This window comes from Halichoerus grypus, chromosome 10 (assembly GCF_964656455.1).
Source record: "Halichoerus grypus chromosome 10, mHalGry1.hap1.1, whole genome shotgun sequence".
Lineage (NCBI taxonomy): Eukaryota > Metazoa > Chordata > Mammalia > Carnivora > Phocidae > Halichoerus > Halichoerus grypus.
In genome coordinates, this window is record NC_135721.1 from 123,680,948 (window position 1) to 123,701,063 (window position 20,116).

Consider the following 20,116-nt stretch of genomic DNA (forward strand, 5'->3'; position numbering starts at 1 on the left):
CTGGCCAAGCCCCTAGCCTGCAGAGTCCCTGTAAGACACCGCCAGACCCTCTATTCTCTAGACTTTCTCCTTGCCCTCCCTGCTTCTGAGCTTCTTGCCCATCTCCTAGCTTCCCACCCTGATAGTTTTGTGCCTTGTTCTCTCTTCTCAACCTAGTTCCTTCCATTTGACAAATCATCTGGATAGCCTGCTCAATTTGCAAATCAAAATAAATGAATTTATTACAAAAATAATTTTTGCACATTTTAGGAAATTGTGGGAAGAAAATAAGCACAAAGGCAAAATTGAAAATCATCTTCATCATGCTACCCAAAGACAGACTGTCTAATTTTTGTCTTCATTTTTGAGATTCATTTTAACCTGATGTGTTTTCTCCCTTTTCCCCCCTTGACCGTGTTTCATATAAGTGCTTTTTTAATGGTCTCATACTGTAAGCAGTTTCATGGCCTGTGATCTGTTTTTTTCCACTTAGCTTCCTATCATGAACATTTTCCCACAGCAATAAATATACTTCTATGTCACTCTTTTAAATTACTGAATAACATTTCTTATGATTTAATGTTTTTGCTCTCGTGTTAAAATTCAAAGAAATATTCTTTGCAGTTCAGTTGTTGGACACACATTTAATGGCCTCTCTAGACGTGGAACCACTGGTCAAAAAGATGCATGTTTTGGAAGCTTGTAATAAGTATTGACAAATCTCCCCAAACAATATTGGCCCACTCCTCACTCTCCAGAAGCATATGACATTATTCCCCGTTCTCTCGAACTAGCTATTCTCTTTGTGATTCATTTTGTTGTTTGTCATCACAATCCCATGACTGCATAGCTCCCACTCCCCACCACCACCGGGCACCCACTCTCACATGTCAGATGTGTAAGCATCGACAATCCACCCCTGAAACCTTTGTTTATATATATGCATGTGTATCCCCAAACAATATATAATACTGCTTTGGGAGGGCATTTATAAAACCTCATGTAAATGCTATTGTGCTATGTATTACATTCTATTGTCCCTTTTTGTTCAATCAATACGGGTGTTTTGGTTTTTTGTTTTTGTTTTTTACTGAGATCTGTGCTAACTTATGTAACTCAAATTCATTTGTTTTAACGACTGTCTAATTTTTGTCTTCATTTTTGAGATTCATTTTCAGACTGATGGAACTTGTTGCCATCATGTTGCTGTTATAAACAACGCTGCAATGAACATCTTCATACCTGTCTCTTTATCTCTGCTAGAGTTTCTAAGCAGAAGTGGGATTGCTGGGTGGCAGGGTTAACAGTATCTTTCCAACTCTTTTGACCAGGACACATCGTTAGAAATACATTTTTTATATCAGAATCTGGTAAGGCTCCCTCCACGAACACAAGTGAAACAAAAGTTTTGTGAAATAGTGCTTATGCTTATCATAAGAAAAACATTGTGGTGCGTTTTATTCCATTTAACTCAATTTCCTTTTCTAAACATTGATCACAACTTATTAATCTAATTTTATAACCTGTTAATGGCCCATGACTCACAATTTGAAAAATAATGGATTAAAATGTATTCAGTTTCATGAAATACTTTGAAATTACACGTCAGAGTGGCTACACTAATTTACAAGGCATTAGGTTCTCATCTCCCTATGTCCTAGCCAGCACTTGATTTTTTTTTTTTCTGCCAGTCTGATGAATCTAAAGCAGAATGTCACTGTTTTTATTTTTCTTTCTCTGATTTCTAATAAGTTGTTTCTCTTCATGTGTTTATTCACTACTTGAGTTCCTCAGAAAGTGAGTTTGCCTATTTTTCTCTTGGGTTGCCAGATTTTTTTCTTGCTGATTTACTACTAAGTTTCTTATATAATTGAGATTTTAATTTTTTATCATCTGTTGTTGTACAATATGCTGCAAATACCTTTTCCTGGACTGTTACTTTGTCTGTGATGTCATTTATTGAACGGAAATCCATCAGTTATTTCCTTTATGGTTTTGTATCTTATTTAAAAAATGCTTACCTAACTCAATATCATAAAGATTTGCCTTTCAATTTTTTATAGCTTCTTAGTCCATCTGAAATTTGTCTTTACATGGTATGAGATAAGATGTTATTTTATTTTTTCCATACAGTGGAGTCACTTTCCCAACACCATTAAAATAATCCATCCTTTCCCCACCAATCTGTGTTGCCCCCTCTATCACATACCAAATATCTGCATGCATGGGTCTCTTTCTGGATTCTTCTCTTCTGTTCCGTTGATCTGTAGTGCTTACACTTCAAAAAATTAGACTTTATAGTATGTCATAATATCGGGTAGGGTGAGATCCCCACCTTTGCTTTTTTTTTTTTTTTTTTTTTTTTTTTGAGACTACTTGTCTTAGCTACTCATGGAAACTTACTCTTCCATGCAAATTTTAGAATTAGTTTATCCAATTTCTCTCCCCCAAATATTAGTTAGAATTATATGAACTGACACCATGACAATGCTGTGCCTTACCTTTCACAAGCATATCTCCATTTATCTAAGAACTAAACCTCTCCTTCTGTGAGCTTTCTCTGACATGCTTGGTTAAGTTAATTTCTACATAATTAATTTTTTCTCCTTCTTTTGCTCTCTTTTTTAATATTCTCCAATTTAATCGATGGGAATGGTATCTTCTTTCAGGACAGCCAAGTTTTTTAGACAACTTCCCTTCATGACCCTGTCTCCTGGATCACCTCTTTGGCAAGGAATGACCCCAAAGATCTCAGAAACCCAGGCCCCTACCAGGACCAGGCAGATCCAGGAAAGCAATCATCAGATGGGCAGTTGCCAAGAGTTCTAATCTGTCAAAGGTGCTGTGCATCTCTGAGGCTCTAAAACAACTTTGCATATGAAATGAGATGGAAAGAATTACGCTGACCTGGATTCCTTTCGAGGGTACCACTAGGCTCATTTGAAGGGGATACTTAAACTGCTCGGGTATTGGGGGAGGGAAAAGATGATTTGCACTGTTGAACTGCTTTCTAAGGAAGACAGCTCTGCTCAACTGCAGGGCCCTAGTCTCATTAAGCCAGTTATGCAAGTTTGGGGCCAGAGCTGAATTGCTTGTTGCCACAAGGGTTCTTCCTTCCCAGCTCTTTTCTTATGCCTCACCCAACCTCCCTTCTAAGCAAATGCTTAGAACAGGCATTTAAAGGGAAAAAGAGACACTGGATTATTAGCTGCTCTGGGCACTATGCATCTCAGGCTGGCAAAGTATGGGATAGTGAGAGAGCAAGGGGTTCCTGACAAGAATGAAGCAGAAGCCCGAACCTAAAGAGACCAGGAAATCAAGTAGACCACCAAGGTAGGAACTTGGGAATGAGGACCAAGGCCAAAGCCCCATCACAGGAACTGTAGCCCATACAGGGGTGGAACAGGACTTCTTGAACCGAGTAATAGTCCAGTTATTGAAACACCAGCACGTGTCCCAAGAGAAAAAAAGTAGCTAAAGACCTGACCGGGCAAATCTCCAAATGAAAAAAAACAAAGGGCCAATATAAGAAAAGAAAATGGTCAATCTCACCAGAAAGCAAAACAATAATAAGGGATTCCCCCCTGCCCCATCTGATTGGCAAGGTTTTTTTTCTTTTTCCTTCTCTTTGTTCTTGTTTGCTCGCTCCCTCTCTTCTTTATGACGATACTGATTAGTGAGAGACAGCGGTGGAAGGGCGCTCACACGCAGCTGATAGTTCTGTGAATTGGCACAGCTTATCTGGAGGGCAATTTGGCAGACTGCATTAAAAACCCTAAAGACAAGCACTCTTTGATCCAGCAATTCTACTTCTAGGAATTTTTCCTAAGGAAATAATTAGAAGTGAACACAAAGATGAATAATAGCAGCTTAACATTAACTGGGTGTCCACTCAGTGCCAGGCAATATGCTAAGCTCTTTATGCTTACCTCAATTAGGCCTCACAGCCACAGCCAATGGGATGGGTATTGCCATGTCCATTTGCGGGTGGGGAAACTGAGGCTCAACAAGGTGTTGTAAATTGCACAAATTCAAGCCTGTCAAGCAAGTGATAGGCTGGGGCTCAAACCCCGATCTCTTTAACTCCCAAACCCATGCTCTGAACCACCTCACTATCCTACTCTCCAAAAAGCTGTATAAAAATGATGTTCCACATAGTACTGTTTAGAATAGCAAAAATTCAGAAATAAACTTAATTGTGCAAAAACTGAAGGATAATTAAATAAATCATGTAGAATCATGATAAAATACATAGACATTAAGAAGTTTTGAAAAAATTATGACAGGGAAATATTCATGATATACTAACCAAAAAATATGTAAAACAGCTAGGTCCTATTTTAACTTTTAAAATGCATATATGCCATTTTTATGAAGTTCAAAAGTAGGAAAGACTAGAGTGTGGTGATCAAGATTGGGGGGGTTGTCAATTGGGAGGCCTGCTAGGATGCTGGAAATGTTCTAGATCTTGATTTGGGTTGGGGTCACATTGGTCTGTGCATACATAAAAAGCAATCCCGTTGTATAATTAAAATCTGTGTGCTTTAGGGGCACCTGGGTGGCTCAGTCGTTAAGCGGCTGCCTTCGGCTCAGGTCATGATCCCGGGGTCCTGGGATCCAGCCCCTCAACGGGGTCCCTGTTCAGCAGGGAGTCTGCTTCTCCCTCTCCCACTCCCCACTGCTTGTGTTCCCTCTCTCGCTGTGTCTCTCTCTGTCAAATAAATAAATAAAATCTTTTTAGAAAAATCTGTGTGCTTTATATAAGTTTACATAAGCCATGTTCCACTAAAAAAGAAAAAAATACATAAATGAATAGAAAAAGTCCTAAAGGAAAGGAACAGAAGAATGTTAGTAGTGATTGCTGCTAAATGTAATTTTCATTTTATTCTTTATACTATTCTCTACAGTTGACCCTTGAACAACACGGGTTTGAACTGCACGGGTCCACTTATACACAGATTTTTTTTTTCAATAAATACAGTCTAGTACTGTAAATATATTTTCTCTTTTTTATGATTTTCTTAACACTTTCTTTTCTCTAGCTCATTTTATTGTAAGAATACAGTATATAATACATATAACATGCAAAATACATGTTAATTAACCATTTATGTTATCAATAAGGCTTCTGGTCAACAGTAGGCTCTTCATAGTTAAGTTTTGGGGGAGTCCAAAGTTATATGTGATTTTCAACTGCTCAGGGGTCATCAATGTCCAAGAGCCAATGGGTACTTTCTTTCCTTTCTTTTTTTTAAAATTTTATTTATTTATTTTGAGAGATCGAGAGAGAGCACGCGAGCAGGAGAGGAGGCAGAGACAGAGGGAGAGAGATAATTCTAGCAGACTCCATGATGAGTGCAGAGCTCAAGGCAAGGCTCCATCTCATGACGCTGAGATCACGACCTGAACCGAAATCAAGAGTTGGACACCCAGCCAACTGAGCCACTCAGGCGCCCCCTTTCCTTTCTTTTTTCACAATGTCTATTAGTTTTGTAGTTAGAAAAAAAATAATGTCAAGCTCGTCATCGGAGGGGATATGGGGAGGAGAGCACACACTTGAGAGCCAGTTATGGTCCAGACCTGGCACTCTGGGGGTGAACTGGAGTCTGGTCTTGCAGGCAGGACACCACGGTTCCAAGGATAGAGAGAATGAAGGAGAGAAGCCCGGTGCCCGGCCCTGCTTGATAGGTAAAGCTGAGAGAGAGGCTCTGAAGAGCCTGGGATGGACTTGAAGTAACGTCCAGAAGACAAATTACTGCAACTTTAAAAGCCTGCCGGGGCGGGTGCTGCACAGAGCCATCCCACTCACGGCAACGGCTCCTGGCTCCTCGGCTCCTCCTCGTTCTGTTGCCAGTCAGACACCCGTGTTGCTCCCTCGCAATGACATCAGACCTCCGGGGAGCACACTGGCTGTCAATCAGAAGCCTTTCCTGGCAGCAGGAAGCTGTCTCTGCCTCCTCTCTTAAAAGAACAGCTTCTGCCTGGATAAGGGAGCTGGCTTTGGGCCCCCTTGCCTCTCTCTTTCCATTGAGAGTCTGATTTCCAGGGCAGTGGAGAAATGAGACGGGGTGCAAGGCAGGTTCTCATGGCTGCTTCCTAAGCCTCAGCTCATCCCTGACAATGAAATCCTGCCAACCAAGAAGTGGATCAGAATATAAAATTTAGGTATAAAGCAGCTTTGGTATATAAGATTACCTGTAAATATTAAATATGCTTAAATATAGAACAAGAAGAAAATAACTGGGCGAATTAGCAGTTCTCCCTTCCTTGCTAAGAAATACCAATTTTATTAGGTCCATCAAATGTGTTTAGTGAAAACAAAACAAAAGAAACAAACACACAAACAAACAAACAAAAAAACCCCCACATTTCCTAGCCTCTTATGCAGCCAGGGGTGACATATAATGCAGTTATGGCCAATGAGATATAGACTAGGAATTTGTGGAAAGTTTTCTTTTTTTTTTTTTTTAAAGATTTTATTTATTCATTTGAGACACAGAGATACAGAGAGAGCATGAGCAGGGAGAGAGGCAGAGGGAGAAGGAGAAGCAGGCTCCCCGCTGAGCCAGGAGCCCGATGTGGGGCTCGATCCCAGGACCCTGGGATCATGACCTGAGCCGAAGGCAGACGCTTAACCATCTGAGCCACCCAGGCGCCCTGAAAGTTTTCTTGATAGAATCATTTTCTCCTTCTTCTAGTGAAATAAGGACATGGTGGCTGGAGCTGCAGCAGCTGTTTTGTAATCATGAGGAAAACCCCAGGAGACTTGCAGGGACCCCCAGTCCTGACATCCTTGAGGCCCTGAACCAGAGGCAGCAACTGTGTAACTCTTCACTACTTGTTTGTTTAAGCTACTGTTTGGTTTTCTGTAACCCATGACTAAAAGTGATCTTTAACTGTTTCACCCAACAATGTAAACATAATAATATAGCTAATACAAAATGGGAAGTTTGGGGAGAAGAGATGGGAAAAAGCATAACAATGCTAATGTTTCACAGGTAGTCACCACCTGAAATTGAAATATTTAGCTAAAAACAATGATGACTGCAACCTCCTGATGTTTTCCGGAGGGATCTTTGATGAGCTAATACTGCTTTCGATGGAAAAAGAGCTATCTAAAGTTCAGATAGTCTTTCTTTACAAAAATTCATTAAATCCCAGTCAAATAAATGATGCAAATGATAAAAGATATTTGAAATGTATTTCAAAATTGAAGAAGAGTATTATAATATGAAACAATTTTGATAAAATTATTTCTGATTATCTGTGTACATGCATCAAAAGATGCTTGGCATGACGTTCATTTCATTTGAATTATGCAAATTTCAGGCTTTTTAGGTTGTTTTTATTTTTAGACTTTTAAATTTGAAATGATTGTAGATTTGCAAAAGAGTTGCAAAGACAGTGCAGAAAGTCCCATCTCATTTATTCTTCACTCAACTTGCTCTAACATTAACATCCTTACAGAAGCATGGTGCATTTATCAAAATGAAATTAACTTGGTGATAGGTATGATGTGATTAACTACACTACAGACGTCATTGGGATTGTCCAATTTTTCCACTGATGTCCTTTTTCTGTTCCAGTTTCTGAACCAGGATACCATTTGGATTCAGATGTCAGGTCTCCTCAGGCTCCTCTGGCCTCTGACAGTTTCTCCATCTTTCTTTGTCTTTCATAGTCTTGACACTTTCAAAGAGGAGTGGTCAGATATGTTGTAGAATATCCTCAATTTTGGCGAGCCTCATGTTTTCTCATGATTAGACTGAGGTTGTAGGTTTGGGGGGGAGTGATGTACTCTTCTTACCACATCACAGCAGGGGCACATAATATCAACATGTGCCGTTACCACTCATGATGTTGACCTTGATCACTTGACTTTCTTACTTTTTTTTTTTTTTTTTTGTACTTTTCCATATTGCTTTACCTGCTATAATAAGGATGTGAAACCAGTGAGTCTGGAAGTACTGCATAAACCGAAGAACTCCAAAAATGTGAGGGTTAAATTTTTTATTTGAAAGAGAGAATTGATGTCCAAGCCTTGGTGGGAAGAGGGAATTGGAGATAAGTATAGCTACATCATCAATGTTTAATTGGTCTGGAGGCTAGCCAGGATGGCAGGGAAAGATAGAGATGACTTTGGGATTTATGTAACTGCTGGCAGAACAGATTATTAGGGCCTCATCCAGATATTTTTAATATAATATATTTCCCTTTCCCTTGTATCCCTGGGTAAGAGTGGAGGCCACTCCACTAGCCTAGTCAGAAATGACCTAAGAGAGGAGAGCTGATTCTGCTAGGAAAGCCAGTGGATGTGGTAACTCACACTGACTAAGCCCCATCTCTGGTCCAGGTGCTTCACCTTATTCATTTCATCCTCACAATGCTGCTAGCTAAGCATGATGATCAACTCCACATCATAGATGGGCAAATTCAGATTCAGAGAAGTGAAGCGACTTGCCCAAAGCCACACTGCCAGTTAACCATTAAATATCTCCCAGGCAATGTATTGGGTGGGTATGGGAAAGCTGCTGTTTGAATCGAGATCTCCCGGACACCAAAACTTCACTCACTCTCTTCCACTTCGCACCACCTGCTGCCAGGGAAGAGCTGTGATCAAGTCCAGGAATTCCAATCATGGGGAAAGATGGTGAGCTATGGAGACTATCTACTATCCATGAGATTTTTCATCTTCTTCATAATCTCTCTGTCTCCTTACTGATCAGAGAGTCACCTCACATGAATTCTGGGTTCAGGACCCCACTACCCTTTGGATGCCTTGAACAGCTACCCTCTGCAATCAGATGGGACCAAAGGCCCAGGGTAACTGGGACAGCCTTTCCCTAGGATGCATCCAGCCAGGATGCAAAGAGAAACAAAGGGGAGAGGGGAAAAGGGAAAGAAAGGGGCAGGGCGGGTGGGGGGGGGTTGGTAGAGGGGAGAGAGAGAGAGAGAGAGAATGAATTGATTGCTTGGTTTGGGATTCCAGACTCTTCTTCTAGTCTGCCTCAAAACCAGCCCTAGTTTTGTCCCTCCTAAGGATAGATTTGAGCCAAGGAAGAATCCTTTTTTATTGAAGCTGATTCAAGTTTACTTTTTGCAACTTGAAACCAAAGTGTCCTGACGAGTACCTTTGCCTTACTCTGGTTTCTGTTCACTCTTAGTATCACTGTACCTGTGTGGCTTTTGCCTATCTGGGCCCCAGATCTGTTTCATGAGTGGCTATGGCTATAGGCTCTGGAGTCAGAGAGACTGGGGGTCAAATCCCAGTTCTTGCACCAAAAAGCTATATGGCCTTAGACAAGGATGTTACCTCCCTGAGCTTGTTCAATCTGATAAAATGGGGTGATAGTATTCCTGCAAGGGATATTATAAGACTTACACAAGATAATGTATGCAAAGTGCTTAGCACAACACAAATTTAGCTTAGCATTCAATAAATGGCAGTTATGATTATTAGCATTATTCAATTCTCCTTGCCAACTGGTCACAACTTATTGATTTCCCAATTCCATGAGACACCTGCAGACCTAAGCCATTTTTTCTCACCACATAATTCATATGCCACTGGAAGCCTATGGAGAAGTCCGCCCAGGGGTAGGAGTCTACCTCTGCCCCTTAAGTTACAACTCAGAGCTGGCATCCCAACAAAGGTTTGGAATTGTATGGCCAACCTATGTCCGGTGCTATGTCAGTAAATATTTCACAACTAGCGCTCCAAAATAAACGTTAACAAAAAATGCTTTTGCTAATTTCCATAGTGTAAATACTCCTTCCATGTCTGATTCCAAGCTATCAATGCGATGTCGTTCAACACAGAGTTGGGAAGAATGTGTGCAGTTGACCCTCACGAGCTAGAACTGGCCAGCTCCTGCACACCAGTGTCCATGCTACGTGGAATTTCTCCCCAGAAGGGGGTATGGGCAGGGAAAGCATTCCAAAAGCTGTCTCCTAGCATAGTGATTAAAGCGGTGGTAGTGTGTCTTAGCCTGGGTTCTCTGGAAGCAAGGTCTGAAATGGGACTCTTGTTCGAGTGATTTATTGAGGGATCGCTCAGGTGAAGCCTTTGAGGGGCTAAGGGAAGCAGAATAGGACAGGGGAGAAAGATAGGCCAAAAAATGTGGGTTCAGCTGAACTCTTGCCTCTGTCTAATTTTGAAGAGCTCGAGGAGCATGAACACTGCTAGGGAGTTATCCCAGCCTGCGGCAAGGGGGCAGGAGACTCACACGTCCAGTTAGTCAAGTCGTTGGGTGGCGGCTACCTTCAGGGGCACAACTTTCCAGGCCTTTCCTGGCAAGGGAGTTCATTGGCTGAGGGGTAATCTCAGAAGGGAGTAGCCATGACCTGTGAGCAACCAACCCTCACAGCAGCTGGGAGATGAGTGCGCCAGCCTGGTAAAGGGCATCTGGGTGGGGTGTCATCGACCATGGTGTCATCTACTATGTAGTGATAAGCGTCCTGATAATTTTTACCATGAAGATGATGGAGATGGAAATATCAGAAGTGGTAGCTGCGGTCAGCAGGCTGCTCCTGCTGGCAACACTAGGCTTGGTTGGGTTGGTGCTGATGGCATTGATGGCACTTGGTGGCATGGTGGTGATGGCGGTAATGATGGTCGTGTAACAGTAATGGTAGGGGCGCCTGGGTGCTTAGTCGGTTGGGCGTCCGGCTCTTGGTTTTGGCTCAGGTCGTGATCTCGGGGTCATGAGATCAAGCCCTGCTTCTCTCTCTCTCTCTCTCTCTCTCTGCCCCTCCCCACCCCCTGCTCGCTCTTGTTCTTTCTCTCTCTCTCAAATAAATAAATAAATATTTTTTAAAAAACAGTAATGGTAAACGGTGGTGTTGATGGTAATTGGTGGCTTGATGGGAATAGTGGTGGTGGTGGTGGTGGCGGTAACCGGAGGCATGCTGATGGCCGAGCTCCTGTGGGTGATGATGAATACGGCAAAGGTGCTGGTTACTGGGAGGGACCAAGGATACCAAAATCCCTATTTCTTCAAAGGTTGTCTCTTTCTTTTATGCTTAGTATTTCTACAGCGGCCCTGGGGAACAAAACTACTCAGGATTTCTTCTTGTCGAGACCGGTGAATGAAAACATGACCGAGAAAGTTGAAATGCATTCATTTCACCAGTGATGTCCTGCTGTGTGTGTGTTTTGTTTTGTTTTGTTTTGTTTTGTTTTTTAACAATGCACACATTCTCCAGGGCTGTGATTTATTCCGTTTGCCACTCTATGTCTTGGTTCACTGTGAAATGTGGGGCGTGGTGACTGCAGACTTCCTAACCCATCAAACCTATCAGCAGAGTTTAACATGCCAACATTATATCAGGACGTCCTGGAGATTGCTAGAATGAATCCATCCTGCACTCAACGTGGGATGGTTGTTTTCAGCCAAAGAGCCTCGCTTGTAAGGACGAGGGCAGAGTGACTGATGTGAGTAAGCAGGTCAGCGTGCTGGTGGGGAGTGTGTCAGGGGAAGAGTCTGCAGAGTGGACGTCCTTTTATCTACCTCAGTGTCTGCCTGGATTTCTCTTCCTTCTCCTCCCTCCCTGGAGGGAGGCAGTGAGGCAGGAGGGGGTGCTCGCATTCCACTCCAAGCACCTATCACGTTATAGCTTCAACAGAGTAGCTCCCTACATGAGAGGTATTCCGGGACAAATGTAGATTTCATTCACTCATTCAATAAATATGTTTTTAGCCTCAGCTACAAGCCAGACACTCAGCTAGGTGCTGGGGATCGAGCATTTGGAAGGGGATGGGGGACAAAAGTCCTCGCCCATAAGAGCTTATGTTCTAGTAGATTAAATATGTCTCATTCTTATCACACACAGAGGAGGAAATTGAGGCTTTGACCAAAGTTCAGAGCTCAGATTTGAACTAAGGTCAGCCAGCTCTCAAAACCCATCCCCCTTGACCAATTCTATATTAACCTGCAGTGAACTTTTTTTTTTTTTTTTTTTTTTTTTTGGTTTTGCACCCAACATCTTCTTGCCATTCTTCTGGTACTTGAAACCTCGGGTTGCTTCCAGAAAACCACTCTTTCCAACACCATCTAGAAAGAAGGTCAGTCAAGGCACCCTGCCATCCTTAACTGTGGAGTGGGCTCATGACTCAAGCTATATCATTCCAGTGCTGGTTTCTGCTATCCAGATGGCCTGGAACTATGGTTCCCTTTGTGTTCAAGTTGGTTCTCCAGCTTCGCCTGAAATTCTGTGAACCATCGCATATTCTTCCCCCAAACTATTTTTTTCTCCAGCTCAACAGAATCCTTTTCTGTTGCATGCAATCAAATAATCAGACTGGCATGTGGTCACTTCACCCTCTGAGCCTCAGTTTGGACCTCAGGCAAGTTTTGTGATCTGCTAACTAGGAGGGATATTATCCACCTTGCAGGAAGCAGAAGGGAAGCTCTTGTCAACATCCCTGTTTTCTAGCACCTTCTTCAGACTCTAACCTCCTGGGAAAAGCTTCCCCATTCTTCGCTGGGGCTGCCAGACATGCAGATGCTGCATACTCAGCAGAAGCAGTGAAGGAGCCTGAGCTATATTTGAGCTTCCCTGAGAATACACAGACACAGCCTCCTGTTCTCTGGCTGGCCAAGGAGAGTGTAATTAACAGACTCTTCTTCAGAGCATGGACTGAACAGGTGATGGCTCAGCAAGTTCAGAATCACAGCCATGGCCAATTTCTCCTCCCCCAAGTCTATTTTTGAGTCACCACAGGTGCTTATGAAGGCCACATGTCAAGACTACAGGGCAGAGGAGAGACTTTTCTTGGAGAACCTGTCAGTTAGGATTGCATGAAGTTGACAGAACAGAAATCTGACCAAATAAAGCTTTACTTTTCTCATGTAACAAGGAGCCTGGAGGTAGGCAATCCAGGCTGGTACGGAGGACTTATTACAAAGAAATCACTAAGGACTGAAGCTTCTTCTGTCTTCCTGCTCTGCTATCCTTAGCAGGTGGCTCTCACCCTCATAGTCACAAGATGGCTGCTGTACTTCCAGAAACCTCACCTACATTCCAGGCAGGAATGAAAACAAAGGCAATGAGGAAAAAGCTTGTCCCTGCTGACTTCCCCTACCCCTTAGTATGAAGAAGATGATAGATTCCCAAGAAGCCCCATCCAAAGGTCCACTTACATCTCATTGGTCAGAACTGGGTTAGGGGACCACCCTTAGCTGCAAGGGAGTATAGGCAGGTTTTTTGTTTTTGTTTTTTTTAACTGGGTGCATTTTATTCAAACAAAATTAGGATTCTGTTACTAAGTAAAAAGGGGAGACCAGACATTGGTTCAGCAACTAGGAGTGTCTGTCACAGAAAGCGAGATGGAGAATGAATGTTTGTGAGGGAAGTCTCTGAGGGGCTGAGTCAGAAACACAGGAGATGGACCAGGTTCTGGAGCCTCTGAGTGGCAAGATAGAGAGCCATCATCCTCACTGTGACATACAGAGAAAACCAGGCACCACATAAATATGTTCTGTAAAGACATGTTCCGAAACATGGGAAAGGTAGAGGGGTTTATCAAAAAGAGCCAAACGTCCTGGTTTTAAATCTCAGCCCTGCCGGATACCAACTCTGTGACCTTGGGCAAGTCACTTAACCTCTCTGGGCCTCTCAATTTTCTCAACTATAAAATGGGGAGGATAACTTGCAGTTTTTGTGTGGCTCAAGCAAGACCCCACGTATAAATTGTACATTGTAGGCATGTGACAAATGGGAGTTATTATTGGTCTAACTCCCTCATTTTCTAAATGGTGAAAATGAACCCTAGAGAGGGGAAGCAAGATGACCTAGGTCACACAGCCAGACAGAGGCAGACCTGAGACCAGGGCCAGCTTTCCGACTTCCGGCCTGGGCTGTGTTCCATTTCATCACCACTCTCCCTGTTAAAGAAAACTACTAACTTTCACCAAAGTTTGGGATGAGGCCCGAGTAGTGGAACAAAGTAGCAGGTTCAGAATTCTATTTTTTTTTTTTTTAAACTGAACAAAGTGCTTTCAGACGCTTCAGATGCCAAAAGTCAAGCAGAAAAGGAAAAGACATCCTGACATACAGCTTCTGGTGAATTCTAGTCTTCATTATTTTTATCTTGATTCGTATGCACTGAGCACACTAACCACGTGTGACACAAAGCCGAAGTCCATCCCCAACGGCCAGAGCTAACACCAACCGGGCACCGTGTTAGCTTTCTATCGCTGCTGTAACAAATGAACACAAACCCACACGGAGTTAATCGCTGAAGTCTCTGTTCCTGCTGCTCCCGTCCCACTGTGTTTTGACAGAGATTTCCTCGAACACCAGGAACTAAAAACAGAACAAACAAGACACACCTCTCAGAACTGGTGGTTGCCAGAGAGGAGGGGGGTGGGGGATGGCACAATGGGTGAAGGGGGGTTGGAGGTACAGTTTTCCAGTTACGGAATGAATAAGTCACAGGGATGAAAGGCACAGCAGAGGGAATAGAGTCAAGGGTAATGTCATAGTGTATGGGGACAGATGGTGGCTACCCTTGTGAGCACGGGCTGAATCTCTATGTTGTACTCCTGAGGCTAATATCACATTGTGTGTCCACTATACTTCAATTACACACACACACACACACACACACACACGCATGCACACACGCACACACCGCGCTCAGTATGTACAGACTGGCTCTGTGCTGGGGTGCTCCTCGTTCACAACTCTGCCCCAGACGGCACCCCTGTTTGCACTGAGCCGTTTTTAAGTTGCTTTTTTCTTCATTCAGCATTCACCTGGTTGCTCTAAACCTTGACGGTTTTCCAGATTTTTCTGACAAAGTTAGTTCTGACGGTTTTCTGCTTGTTCTTTCAATGTTTTTCTGGAGGAGCTCGGAGCGCCTTGTCTTAGCAGCGGCTTGGACTGCTCCCACAGAAACATCATAGACTGGGTGACTTCTAAACAACAGGACTTTCTTTCTTACGGTCCTGGGGGCTGGAAGTCCAAGGTCAAGGTGCCAGCACGGTCAGGTTCCGGTGAGGGCCCCCTTCTAGGCAGCAGACAGCAGGCTTCCCGTCCTATCTTCACAGCTCAGGGAGGAGGAAGAGGAAGCACCGCTCTCTGGTGACTCTCATAAGGGCACTAATCCCATTAAAGGGCTCCACCCTCATGACCTCATCTCATCCTCCCAAAGGCTCCACCTCCTAATACCATCACTGGTAGGGGATGGGTAAGGTTTCAACACTCAAGTTTTGGGAAGACACGAACATTCAGTTCATAACATGCCTACTCTGCCATTTCTTTTTTAAAGATTTGATTTCTTTATTTGACAGAGAGCAAGAGAGAGAGAGAGCACGGGCCGGGGGGGGGGGGAAGGAACAAGCAGATTCCCCACTGAGCAGGGAGCCCAACATGGGGCTTGATCCCAGGACCCTGAGATCATGACCTGAGCTGAAGGCAGATGCTTAACCGACTGAGCCACCCAGGTGCCCCACCATTTTGTTTTTTAAAGGCTTCCCTGCTGACTCTAATGTGTAGCCAAGGTTGACATCCACTACTCTGGGATCCTTGGCATCACTACTTTCAACAAGTTCCTCAGCTGATCCTGGTGTAGCCCATCCAAGCTTTGGGATCCTGAAGATTAAATAAACTCTGGGACTGACCTCAGGAAGTCCATTTTTTCTCCACTTCCTCTAGTTCCTGGGAGCCAGACAGGATGAAGAGGTGAGCCTTTGTGTGCATGGCCTTCCATCTGCCCACTGCAGCACGTGGTGCCCATGCAGATATCCCGGAGTGAGTTGTTGCATTTGGGGTTAGTGTGAAGATTTGTTCCCATTTGCTTCCCAAAGGAATCAGAAGGGAAATAAAGAAAGGAACCCAGGATGTGCCAGATTCCTGCCTCCAAGTGTGACAGTTCAACTGAAGCTTGTCACCAGATCTCTGTTGGGACTTGGCATATGGGTCACCTCCACCCGAGCTAGAATCCCCCGGAAATCACTAAGATTTCAGGTCACAAGCTTTCAGGCTTTCAAGCTTTCAATGCAGCCAAGAGGACGAAGATCTCTCAGTCCAGCTGAACTCCAGGGTGTGCCCCCTCACAGACATGAGGTCCTTGAAGAGTAGTAAGTCATTCCGGGATGACCAAGAGATTTCCTCCTCTCTCACCATGTGTGATCACAGACAAGGCTTCCATGATCTGAGTCTCCGTTTCCTTGCGTGGATGGTGAAAATAATTACCTATCTCACATCTTGTTATTGCTGTAGAAGGTAAAAGGCAGGGGAAGAAACAGTCACAATAAATGTGTAGTAAAGAATAAAATAATGATAAATGTGTACTTTGACCCTGTTTTTGTTAAAAAATTATGTATGTCTCTTTATACATATTTTGATCTTTATATGTTTGTGTGCGTGTATATGTATATTTACGTGTGTATGCACACAGTGCAGTCTAGAACAATGTTCACCGAATAGGTAGTGGGATTGGAGGTGATTTTTGTTCTCCTCTTTGTGCTTTTCTAACTTGCTTATGATGTGCGTGTACCTATTCTTACAAAAGAAAACTGAGCTTTTGGGTCAAGAGAGCTGATAAAGTCCTTCTATTCATCTCTCCTCCCTCCAAATATCCCATTGAAATGACAAAATGAGCATTAAAGGACTAATGAAAGCTATCAAAATAATAGTAATAATCACTCTTAGAATTATGAGGTTTAAAATCTGGCCCATAGTGCTTGATGATTATCATCTCCATCCCCCATCCACTTACAGCCCTAAAGAGAACATTAATAGGAGGGGATTCTTAACCCTTCTTATGCCCTGGACCCCCTGCAGTCTGGTGAAGCCTGTGGACCTTTTCTCAGCATCATATTTTTAAATGAATAAGCGTCCATGCATAAGATTACAAAGGAAATCATTTATATCAAAAGGCAGTTATCAAAATATTTAAAAAACAAATCTGTCATATAGTAACATATGTGCTTCTGTATTAGAAGATTTAGCAGTGTGTCTAATAACCACAATCATTTCAAAGTCGTGACGAGCATAAGTGGTATTTTGAAATGACTTCAACAATAGCATTATGATAGAAAAATATCTGGTTTCTATGGGTGATGAAGTCACCGGAAGTGCTAATACTACCACAGTTTGTTCCTTATGTACGTAAGTGAAGAAAATGCTGCATTGAAATTGAGCTTTGTGAAAATAAAGACCGTGTTTCTCCTCCAGTATCATAGACCTCCAAATTTAATAGAATATGTGTTCCCAGAGATCTTTGCTTAGATCTGTTCATCTGTCTGTTTGATCTCTTTCTCATTTACATTATTCCTCAAATGTACGAGGGTCCTTGGCTGTCTGCTCATATGGGAGCATGGGACCCACACAAAATTTATTGGACACCATGTGATTGGCGGGAGGTCTTATTCACTGCCAGCTTCCCTGAGACTATTAGGAAGCCCCCAACGTATCTTTCGGTTCTTCCTCCTGAGCTGGTCAAATTCCCCAGAGACGGTTCTTCTAGTTTCTTTTTCGGAGCCCATAATTCTCCCTGCCAGCGTTCTGGAATCTAGGTCAGGAAAGAAGCCTGTAAGGAGAAGATTGGGTGCGGCACGTCAACCTTCCATAGGTGAACTGTCGCTTAATCCCTCTGCTTTCAGGATGATGCCCCATCCTCCACCACACGTGGCGTTTCCCAACCCAGATGCCCTCCTGTCACAGCCCACTGCCGTCCAAGACAGCCGCTTCTGCCACGTGCCGGTAGTTAGATCTAAATTCATTAAAATAAATGAAAGAAACGTTCAGGTCCTTAGTTGCACTAGCCACCTTTCATGGGCTCAGTAGCCCCACGGAGCCAGGGGCCAGCTACTGTATCCGACAGTGCTTGACATCTCTGTCGTTGCAGAAAGTTCCATTGAACGGTGCTGCTCTAGAGCAGGGGTGGGCATTTTTTTTTCCCCCTGTTAAGGGCCAGATAGTAAATATTTTTGGCTTTGCACGCCATATGGTCTCCTTCGCACCTACTTAACTATGTCATTGTAGCCTGAGATCTGCCGTAGACAATACGTGGAACATACATTGGAACGCATGGCCACGTTCCCACCAAACTTTATTTATGAGCACTGAAATCTGACTTTCATAGCGTTTCCACGTGTCACCAAATGTTATTCTTGTTTTGACTTTTTTTCCTAACCATTTGCAAAGATAAAACTATTCTTAGTTCGGGCTGTACCTCACCAGGCAGCAGGCTAGATTTGGTTAATGGACCATAGCTCGGTGACCTCTCTGTGTATTGCCTTAAAAAAAAAAAAAAAATCCCTGTAACTGTTATTTTAGTTATTTTAGTAGGTTCAAGGAGAAAGCAGTAGCTAAGGTGTATAGTCTTTTTTACCTAGAAATCTCATTACTGTTCAGGGCCTCTCTTCTCCCAGCATCTTAGGACCTACGGGCACAGAACCCTAGTTCTCTCATTCTGATGTTCACCTGTCTGTTTGGTCTCATCTCATTTACTATTCTCCACCTAGTGTCCAGCATAATGTTGGACATGCGGTGGGCTCTTCATCAGTAGAGCTGAAAGATCAAATGCTCACCAAGCCACCTTCTTTGTATAATTTGTATAATTTGGCTTTTCACTGCCTTCACAAAGGAATGTGTGCTGGTCATGCTGATGAGAATATTCCAGTCTGCTCCGCAATTATATTTCCCGTTATCAGTGAATACACTGACATTCTGATTTTCCACATCAGTCCCGTGAGCTTGGTAAATGTAATCCCACCTCGGAGAGAAGACATCAGCTTCTAAGCCCGTGTAGAATCAAACAAATCTTGGTTACAGAAGTGTAAGTCTCAATTGAATTTGATAAGAAGACTTGTAAAGAGAGGGGAAGTAATCTGGCAGACATAAGTACTGGGAGGTTTTAAATGCAGGGCTGAAAATGCCTTCTCAACAAGATAAGGGAGAGAAGGTTGCAGAATGTTAACACTGCCAAGGCCGTAAGAGGAATATATGCCCAGGGCATTGTTGGAAACCAATTGGATGGGGCAACAGCCACAGGTTAGATAAAATTATACGTATCCCAGGCTCCTAGAAGATAACAGAAAAACTTAAGTCTGGTGATCTTTTTTAGATATAACACCAAAGCCACGATCCACAAAAGAAATCATTGATTATTAGCTGGACTTCATTAAAATTTAACACATTTGCTATGCAAAAGATAATCTGAAGAGAACGCAAAGACAGGCAACAGGTTGGGAGAAAATACTTGCAAAAGACACATCCAATAAAGGACTGCAATCCAAAATATGCAAAGAACCCTTAAAACGGAACAACAAGAAAACAAACAATCCAATTAAAAAATAAGTCAAAGACCCTACCAGCCACCTCACCAAAGATGATACATACATGGCAAATAAACATATGCAGATATGTTCCACATCATACATCATTAGGGAAATGCAAAATCAATGCCATGAGACACTACCACACAACCATGAGGCGGGCCAAACTCCACAGAGTATCGACGACACTAGATGCTGGTGAGGATGTGGAATGACAGCAATTCTAATTCATTGTACGGTGTCTGGAGAAATGTCCCCCTTCCTACTGAGTGGCCTTCCACCTCCCAGTCTGCCTGACATCAGATCCCAGACCCATAAGTTGTCTGGTTAATTGACTACATTATCTGTTTTTATGCCAAGTCCACGAGAGGTAAGATAAATATGTGAGAACAATTTGTGGCACAATGGGTCTTACGGATTTAACAAACACATCCTAGGCACCTGTAATCCAGCACATTCTTTCAGTTGTATCTTCACTCCCAGTTTACAGCTGAGGAAACATTTATCCCTCAAGAGGATGAATGACTCGCTCCATTTATATAAAGTTCCAAAAACAAAAGGAATTAGTTGACACTGTTAGAACAGAAGAATGGGTAATCTTTGGGGAAAAGGGATAGGTAGTGATTGGGAAAAGCACAGGGGGCCAACTGCTTGCTGGTAGGAAGCTATTTCTTGACTCAGTCTTGTTCTCTGGCTGTGACAATTCATCCATTTGTACACTTATGATTCATGCTTTTTTTGTTTGATATACTTACATAAATATGTATTAAAATGTCTCATATATTACTGCTAAAATGAAAACTGATAGATGGTTGAAATCGAAATTGAAGAAAGTCCTCCCAACATAG

The 20,116-nt window shown here is 42.9% G+C and overlaps 1 long non-coding RNA gene across 1 annotated transcript in view; it reads left to right on the top strand.

Annotated features, from left to right (window-relative positions):
• The window catches only part of LOC118522778 (uncharacterized), a 43,234-nt gene that overhangs the window by 10,400 nt on the left and 12,718 nt on the right, over nucleotides 1-20,116 (top strand). The gene's annotated exons all lie outside the window — the stretch shown is intronic.